The sequence below is a fragment of the Palaemon carinicauda genome, chromosome 2, assembly GCF_036898095.1.
Source record: "Palaemon carinicauda isolate YSFRI2023 chromosome 2, ASM3689809v2, whole genome shotgun sequence".
Taxonomy (NCBI): Eukaryota; Metazoa; Arthropoda; class Malacostraca; order Decapoda; family Palaemonidae; genus Palaemon; species Palaemon carinicauda.
Genome location: NC_090726.1, coordinates 104,015,542 through 104,023,041, shown reverse-complemented (window position 1 = coordinate 104,023,041; position 7,500 = coordinate 104,015,542).

Sequence of the window (7,500 nt, the reverse complement as noted above, 5' to 3'; positions counted from 1 at the left end):
GGAAAGTTGAGTACCAGGTCCCAGTATTGTTTAAATAAGCTCTAGCCGTAAAGTAACTTCTACTTTTCGTAATATTTTGTGTTTTGTGGCAGAGCTGTGCTGCTACCGGACAAGCCATTTTATGGCGTCGCTGTTCTCTTGCATGCCTTGTTTAGCTAGCCAGAACAGCTTTTTCCAGCCTCTTAACTAATTGATATTGTTAGTTATTTAGTCTTCATAGCTAGGAACTTCATATATCGTGTTTTAACGCTCTATTACTCGGTCGTCGTTCGACCCCATACTAGATCGCTAGCTTAGCCCCTAGGCTAGATAACCTAGCACTTGTGTTCATGCATGATATATTCCAGTGATCCTAGGTTAATTTATGAAGATAGTGGCATTATTTATCATACTGTTAACTGTGATGTAAGTGTTTTCGCCTTCAGGGACCATATAGGGGATCGGTTTGATTGCATTCCTTTCTAACCTAACCTAAATGTAGGAACCCCTATATGCTCCCTACATCCCCTGCCTACGGGCATTCCCTCTGTGTGGCCATGCTTCCCCTTCTATATAGGGGAATCTTGTCCACAATCAGAGTATTTATCGCTTTCTCTGTCTACTCTAAGGGAACTATCCCCCCTGAGGGTTGCGACCGAGAAAGAGGAACGGCTCTGCCCTTCCTCAGTTGCTTCTGGTTGGGTTACTCATCCCTCCCTGCAACTTGCGATGTGTCTTTCAGCCTACCTAGCCTGGGAATTAACACTCCTTACCTAGGTTAGGCTTTGGGGGGCTAGTTCTGTACTTTTATAGTTTGAGACGGTACTCTTGCACCATTCTCATTCTGGTTACCTATCCTAGGCTAGGGAGCGTTCTCCCTTTCCTTGGTGGCCGTTCTTGTACAGAGCCCCCTCTATGAAAGACCCCTCTTCTTCTCCCTCCCCACCTATCCCTTTGGTGTAGGCTAGCCTATACATAGGCTTGCCTATACACATCTGTCCCTAGTCCTACAACTCCTCCCTTGGGTGGAGTGATAGGGCTATCTTGCTCTCCTGCTGAGCAGGCCGCTCTGGTACACATACCCTTCATAGCGTCCTATGGGGGTAGCCACTGGCAGCGATTTGTCCAGCAGGGGGTTCCCCCTCTTGAGTGTACTCTAACCCTCTCTTGGGTTACCCTGGCACCCGGCCGACTGCCGGCCCCCTGCCATTGGATGCTAGGTGTATCTACTCCTATCATGTGTACACTCTCTCTAGAGGGATGCCGGAGGGGTATGTGGTCTTACCCCTCCAATCCCTCCTTACCTTTCTCTCCATCTATCCTGGTGCCGGTCCCTTGCCGCCTCTACTGCCGGCGATACCGCCCTACACTTTGGTGACACTCTTTCATAAGATTCCCTCCCTCCTGTAAGGCGTCAGCCTTCCGTGTGCCGGGGGCTGCCGCCTTCCGTCGGCATACAACCGATGATCCACCCCTCCCTTACCTAGTTTCAGTTGCCCGACCTTCGGGCCGGCCTCCGGCATGCCGGCATTGATTGCCGGCGGTCTGGGTATACTACCATATACTTAATTATCTTATGAACTGATCCAAGCTCACCAAGCCGTCAGCCTTCGGCTGCCGGAGCCGCCGCCTCCCGCCGGCGATCCGCCGCTGTGCCGGCGGTCGCCAAGTTGGTATTATGCTTAGATACTCAATGTGTCTGTCTTGATGCCTTCCACCCTGCTGGAGCGGCCTCCGGCGTGCCGTCGGCCTGCCGGGGCCCTCCGGAGGCGCCAAGGGACATGCACCCCTTCTCTTACCTGTCGACAACATGCCGACAGTCCTACACTGCAGCCAGATGGCTTAGCCACTTCTATATATAGGTATTGTCTTACCATCCTAAATTGTGGCTGGGGTGTCTTCTTGCACATTACAATATTCCAGCATACTCTGTGTGTCTTAGCACGGCCGGTTGCCGGAACCTAGATCTAATACGGGGTCTCCTATTACCCTTTTACCCCAAGGAACTGAGTGGTCTCAGTCCCTGATACGCCTCGCAGGCAATTTCTGTTAGAAACTTAGCTTCTACCCACCACGGTGATCCAAGTGGATTTCCGTTTTGTGTCCTTCGGCCACAAATGAAATTGCCTAATGATAAGGTTACGGTAACTGACTGGGCGGGATTCACAAGTATGTGTCTATCTACTTCCTTTCCCGCTCCTACCCTCAAACATTACAATATTTATGAATTATTTAATGTTAGATAAAATTTTGACTACTTAAATTTTAATCTTAGAGTAATGTAAGTCATTCTTATGCCTTCCATATACTCATGATCTCTTTCTTTTACAGGAGGAGTATATATGAAGTGTGAAAGCAACTTCTGCGGAGTGAAACACCCTGACTTCTACGGGCACAATGCGTGTCAGACCCACGCCCCCTGCGCCGCCAAGAAAGGCGACCTGAAATTCTGGGACCCGCAGCACTGTACAGTCTGCAAGAGTCGTCTGGTCGAAGCGTTCGACGATCCTCCTTCAGCGGAGGCAAGGGACAACGCTCGGGAGAAGCTACGCAAGTGGGTGCGTGGCTTCCAGAAGAACGCCACCGGACCGTATCTCGCCACCGAAGATTTGAGGGCCTTGCTGTTTCCGAAGGCATCAAAAGACTCAGTGGTCCCCAGTGATCAGATTCCCACCGTCCAGATAGTGGTGGAACCTGATATTGTCATGGCCCAGTCCATGCATGAGGGCCGTCTAGATTCCGACAACGCAGAACGTATGTCGGAAGTTTCGGAAGAAACGGAGAAGAACCTCATGGGCGAGGAGCTCGACTATGAGGAAGATCAGGTGGAATACCCTGATTCGGAGCATGAGGTCGCTCCCACTCCTACCCCCGCACCAACTCCTACGCCGACCGAGGAATCCCTTCCTTCGACGTCTGCCACCCCGGATCCTCTCCCATCAGGCACTCAGGAGGTCTTCAAGATGCTTGAAGCCCTCATGGATAAGAAACTTTACGAGACCCACGAGCTATTCAGGTCTAACTTAGGAAGTTTTAAGCAACCGAAACGGATTTCGGTTAAGGACCTCCCTGCTTGCTCGGATACTAACCCATGGAGGTATGCCGAGCACATGCCGATCACCACGGGCAAGATCTTCATCAGTGAGAAGGTCGGCTCGATCGCGTTGGAAGAAGTGGAGTTCTTCCCGAATTTCGAGGCTTATCCGGACTGTTACGTCCGGCTCAGGTCCGAACCTGCCTCTAAAGAAGAGACCGAACCGAAGGAGGTAATTGTGTTCGATCTCTCGAAGGCCCAGGCTATGCTAGCCAACACAGTGAAGAGTAGGGGCTTCACCAATTCCAAGATGCCGGCGCTTAGCAAAAAGCACCCAACCTTTGTCGCACCGAACAATGCGACCTTCCCCTTTATAGAAAAGGCCTTCACTGTGGTATTGAAAGCAGTGGAAGAAGGGAAACCTTGCCCTGTACTGGAGGAGTGCAGGCCCTTCTCCCTGACTGTTCCCCCTGATGATAGACACTGGAAAGACGTCCAGTCAACATTCACAGTGGGGAAGTTAGAGCCTGACGTTGCCGGTCGTCAGTTTAACGAGGACCTCCCGAAGCTCAACGATCACCTCCTTCGTAGGGAACAAAATACGAAGGAGAGGCTTGCCGCATCACTGTCCCTCCAGGTACAGCTTGAAGTCATGGCCGGAGATACTAGGATTCCGGACTTCTACATGGTCCTAGCCAAAACGCATTTGGCAACAGTAATGAAGGACCTGTACAGCTTCACTAGGGCTCGCAGAGCCTGTCGTGAATTCGTGTTCGCGAACGCTACGGTGAAACACGAACCCCAGAGGCTGATTTCCTCCAATATCTGGGGTAAATACCTCTTTCCATCCTCCTTAGTGAAAGAGATCGCTGACAAAGCTGCAACGGAGAACAGGAACCTTCTCCATAAGTGGGGCATGTCGAAGAAAAGGAAATCCTCTCAGGACGATGGCCCTCAACCTAAGAGGAAACCTCAGAAGCCCAAACCCCAGCAACGTCAACAGAGACGGCCTTTTCCGGGTTCCGCTACTCCCCAAGTGGCAGCTCAGCCACAACAGACCTTTCAGCTGGTCACCCAACCGATGGTATCGCAGTCACCGGTTTTCACCCCTGCATTTGAGCAGCACACCACTACCTTTCATCCCAAAGGTAGAGGCTCAAACAGAGGCTCAGGCAGAGATGCGTCTCGCCGCCCCTCCAGAGGCAGAGGAGGAAGGGGAGCCAGCGGCCGAGGTAGCAAACCCTCGGGAAGCCAGAAGCAATGAAGTGCTTCCGGTGGGAGGAAGACTCCGCCAATTCCAGGATCGTTGGACCTTCGATCCCTGGGCTCACAGCATCGTCAAGAAGGGACTAGGCTGGAGCTGGACACAACAACCCCCAGCCTTCCAGCAATTCTTCCAACAGTCAACCCCCCTCCTGGAAGAGTACGTCCTAGAACTCTTGAACAAGAAGGTGATTAGGAGGGTAAAGTCAACCAGGTTCCAAGGGAGACTATTTTGCGTCCCCAAGAAGGACTCCGACAAACTCAGAGTCATTCTAGACTTATCCCCCCTCAAGAAGTTCATTGCGAACAACAAGTTCAAGATGCTGACTCTTCAACAAATAAGGACCCTCCTGCCTCAAGGGTCCTACACGGTCTCCATAGACCTGGCGGATGCCTACTGGCACGTTCCAATGAACCATCACGCTTCCTCCTACCTAGGATTTCGACTCCAAAGGAAAAGTTACGCCTTCAGGGCCATGCCCTTCGGGCTCAACGTGGCCCCACGGATCTTCACCAAGCTGGCAGACGCCATCGTTCAACAGCTCCGCCTTCGCGGCGTCCAAGTGATGGCTTACCTAGACGACTGGCTGGTCTGGGCGACATCGCCCGAAGATTGTGTACGATCCTGCAACAAAGTCACCCAGTTCCTAGAACATCTGGGATTCAAGATAAACACCGAGAAATCTCGCCTCTCTCCAGCTCAGAAGTTCCAATGGTTGGGAATCCATTGGGATCTTCAGTCACACCGTCTTTCCATCCCGCAGAAGAAAAGGAAGGAAATAGCAGGGTCTGTCAAAAAACTGTTGAAATCCAAACGGATCTCAAGACGACAGCAGGAACAAGTTCTAGGCTCTCTACAGTTCGCCTCTGTGACAAACCCAGTGCTTCGCGCACAGCTAAAGGATGCCGCGGGAGTCTGGAGACGTTCTGCATCCATCGCTCGAAGAGACCTCAAGAGACGGCTCCCAAACAGACTTCTCTTACTCTTAAAGCCGTGGTCGGAAGCAAAGGCCCTGAAAAGGTCCATTCCTCTTCAACACCCACCTCCATCGCTCATCATCCACACGGACGCTTCGCTGGAGGGTTGGGGAGGTCACTCCCACCAACGACAGGTTCAGGGAACATGGTCTCCCCTATTCAAGACGTTTCACATCAACATCTTGGAGGCCATGGCGGTTCTTCTCACCCTGAAGAAACTCTCCCCGCCTCCCTCGATCCACATTCGTCTGACTCTGGATAACTCGGTGGTAGTCAGATGTCTCAATCGTCAGGGCTCGAGATCGCCCCAGATAAATCAAGTACTTCTTCCAATCTTCCGTCTGGCAGAAAATAAGAAATGGCACCTGTCTGCAGTTCACCTACAAGGATTCTGCAACGTGACGGCGGACGCTCTATCACGGACAAACCCAATAGAGTCGGAATGGTCTCTAGACGCAAGATCATTCTCCTTCATCTCTCGCCAAGTCCCGGAACTTCAGATCGATCTCTTCGCATCGAGCGACAACAATCAACTTCCTCGTTATGTGGCCCCGTACGAGGACCCCAAGGCAGAAGCAGTGGACGCCATGTCACTGGATTGGAACAGATGGTCCATGATATACCTGTTCCCTCCCCCCAACCTTCTGCTGAAAGTCCTCTCCAAACTGAGAACCTTCAAAGGGACAGCGGCCCTAGTGGCTCCCAAGTGGCCCCGGAGCAATTGGTACCCCCTGATCCTGGAGCTGCAGCCCACGCTGATTCCCCTCCCGGGCCCAGTTCTCTCTCAGCAAGTACAGAAGTCGACTGTCTTCGCTTCATCACTGAAAGTCAGGGACCTTCATCTCATGATTTTCTCTCCCTAGCCGCAAAGAAAAGGTTTGGGATCTCGAAGAAAAGTCTAGACTTCCTCGAGGAATACAAGACCGAATCCACACGACGGCAATACGAATCATCCTGGAGAAAGTGGGTCTCGTTCGTCAAAGCAAAAAATCCTACGGAAATCACCATTGATTTTCGCATGTCCTTCTTCATTCACCTTCATGGAAAAGGCTTAGCAGCCAACACGATTTCTACCTGCAAATCGGCTTTGACTAGACCACTATTGTACGCCTTCCAGATTGATCTGTCCAGCGATATTTTCAATAAACTACCAAAGGCATGCGCTAGACTACGCCCAGCACCTCTGCCAAAACCTATCTCCTGGTCCCTGGACAAGGTGTTCCATTTTGCCTCTAACATGGACAACGATTCGTGCCCTCTCAAGGACCTGACTCAAAAAGTTATCTTCCTTTTTGCTCTCGCCTCGGGAGCCCGAGTCAGCGAAATAGTGGCATTATCAAGAGACGAGGGTCATATCCTGTTCGCAGATACAGGAGAACTTACCCTCTTCCCTGATCCGACGTTTCTCGCAAAAAACGAATTACCCACCAAGAGATGGGCCCCTGGAGAATCTGCCCCCTGAAGGAAGATGTCTCTCTATGTCCAGTAGAGAGTCTCAAGGTCTATCTTCAAAGAACTTCAGACTTCAGTGGAGGTCAACTCTTCAAAGGAGAAACATCGGGTAGCGACCTGTCACTGAAACAACTAAGAGCGAAAATCACCTACTTCATTCGCAGAGCGGATCCTGACAGTACACCCGCAGGTCATGATCCTAGAAAAGTCGCGTCTTCTCTGTACTTCTTCCAGAGCATGGATTTTGAAAGCCTCAAGAGCTTCAAAGGATGGAAATCTTCGCGCGTTTTCTTCAAGCACTACGCGAAGCAAGTGCATGAAGTCAAACATTTCGTGGTAGCCGCAGGTAGTGTTATGAAACCTGCCGTTTAACTCTGCATAGAACAGCGAGTTACTTGGGACTTTAACTCTACGGGTGCCTGTGTTGACCCTCGTGTGATACATAGTGATTTCATGGACACTTAGTGTTTCTAATAAACTGTTCTTACCAAGGTGAAATGTCATAGACTTCACATGAGTGCCACATGCCCTAGGGCATGATGTGTTTTTTCCTTGATAAAGACTGACGTTCCTCTGGAACTTGTGTTTTCTAAATTTGAAATTTCTTTCAGATTCAAGATTGAGGTCTTCTATTTTCTATGTACATTATTTATTATTGTGAATTAACTTTACATCCTTTATTGCAATTATTGTTACCATAACCTGCAAATTATGAAATAAAATGTCTATTTTATTACTTGTGCGTCTCTCTTCGCTCCTATTACCATTATGAAATACATGATTGTCATAGTTTC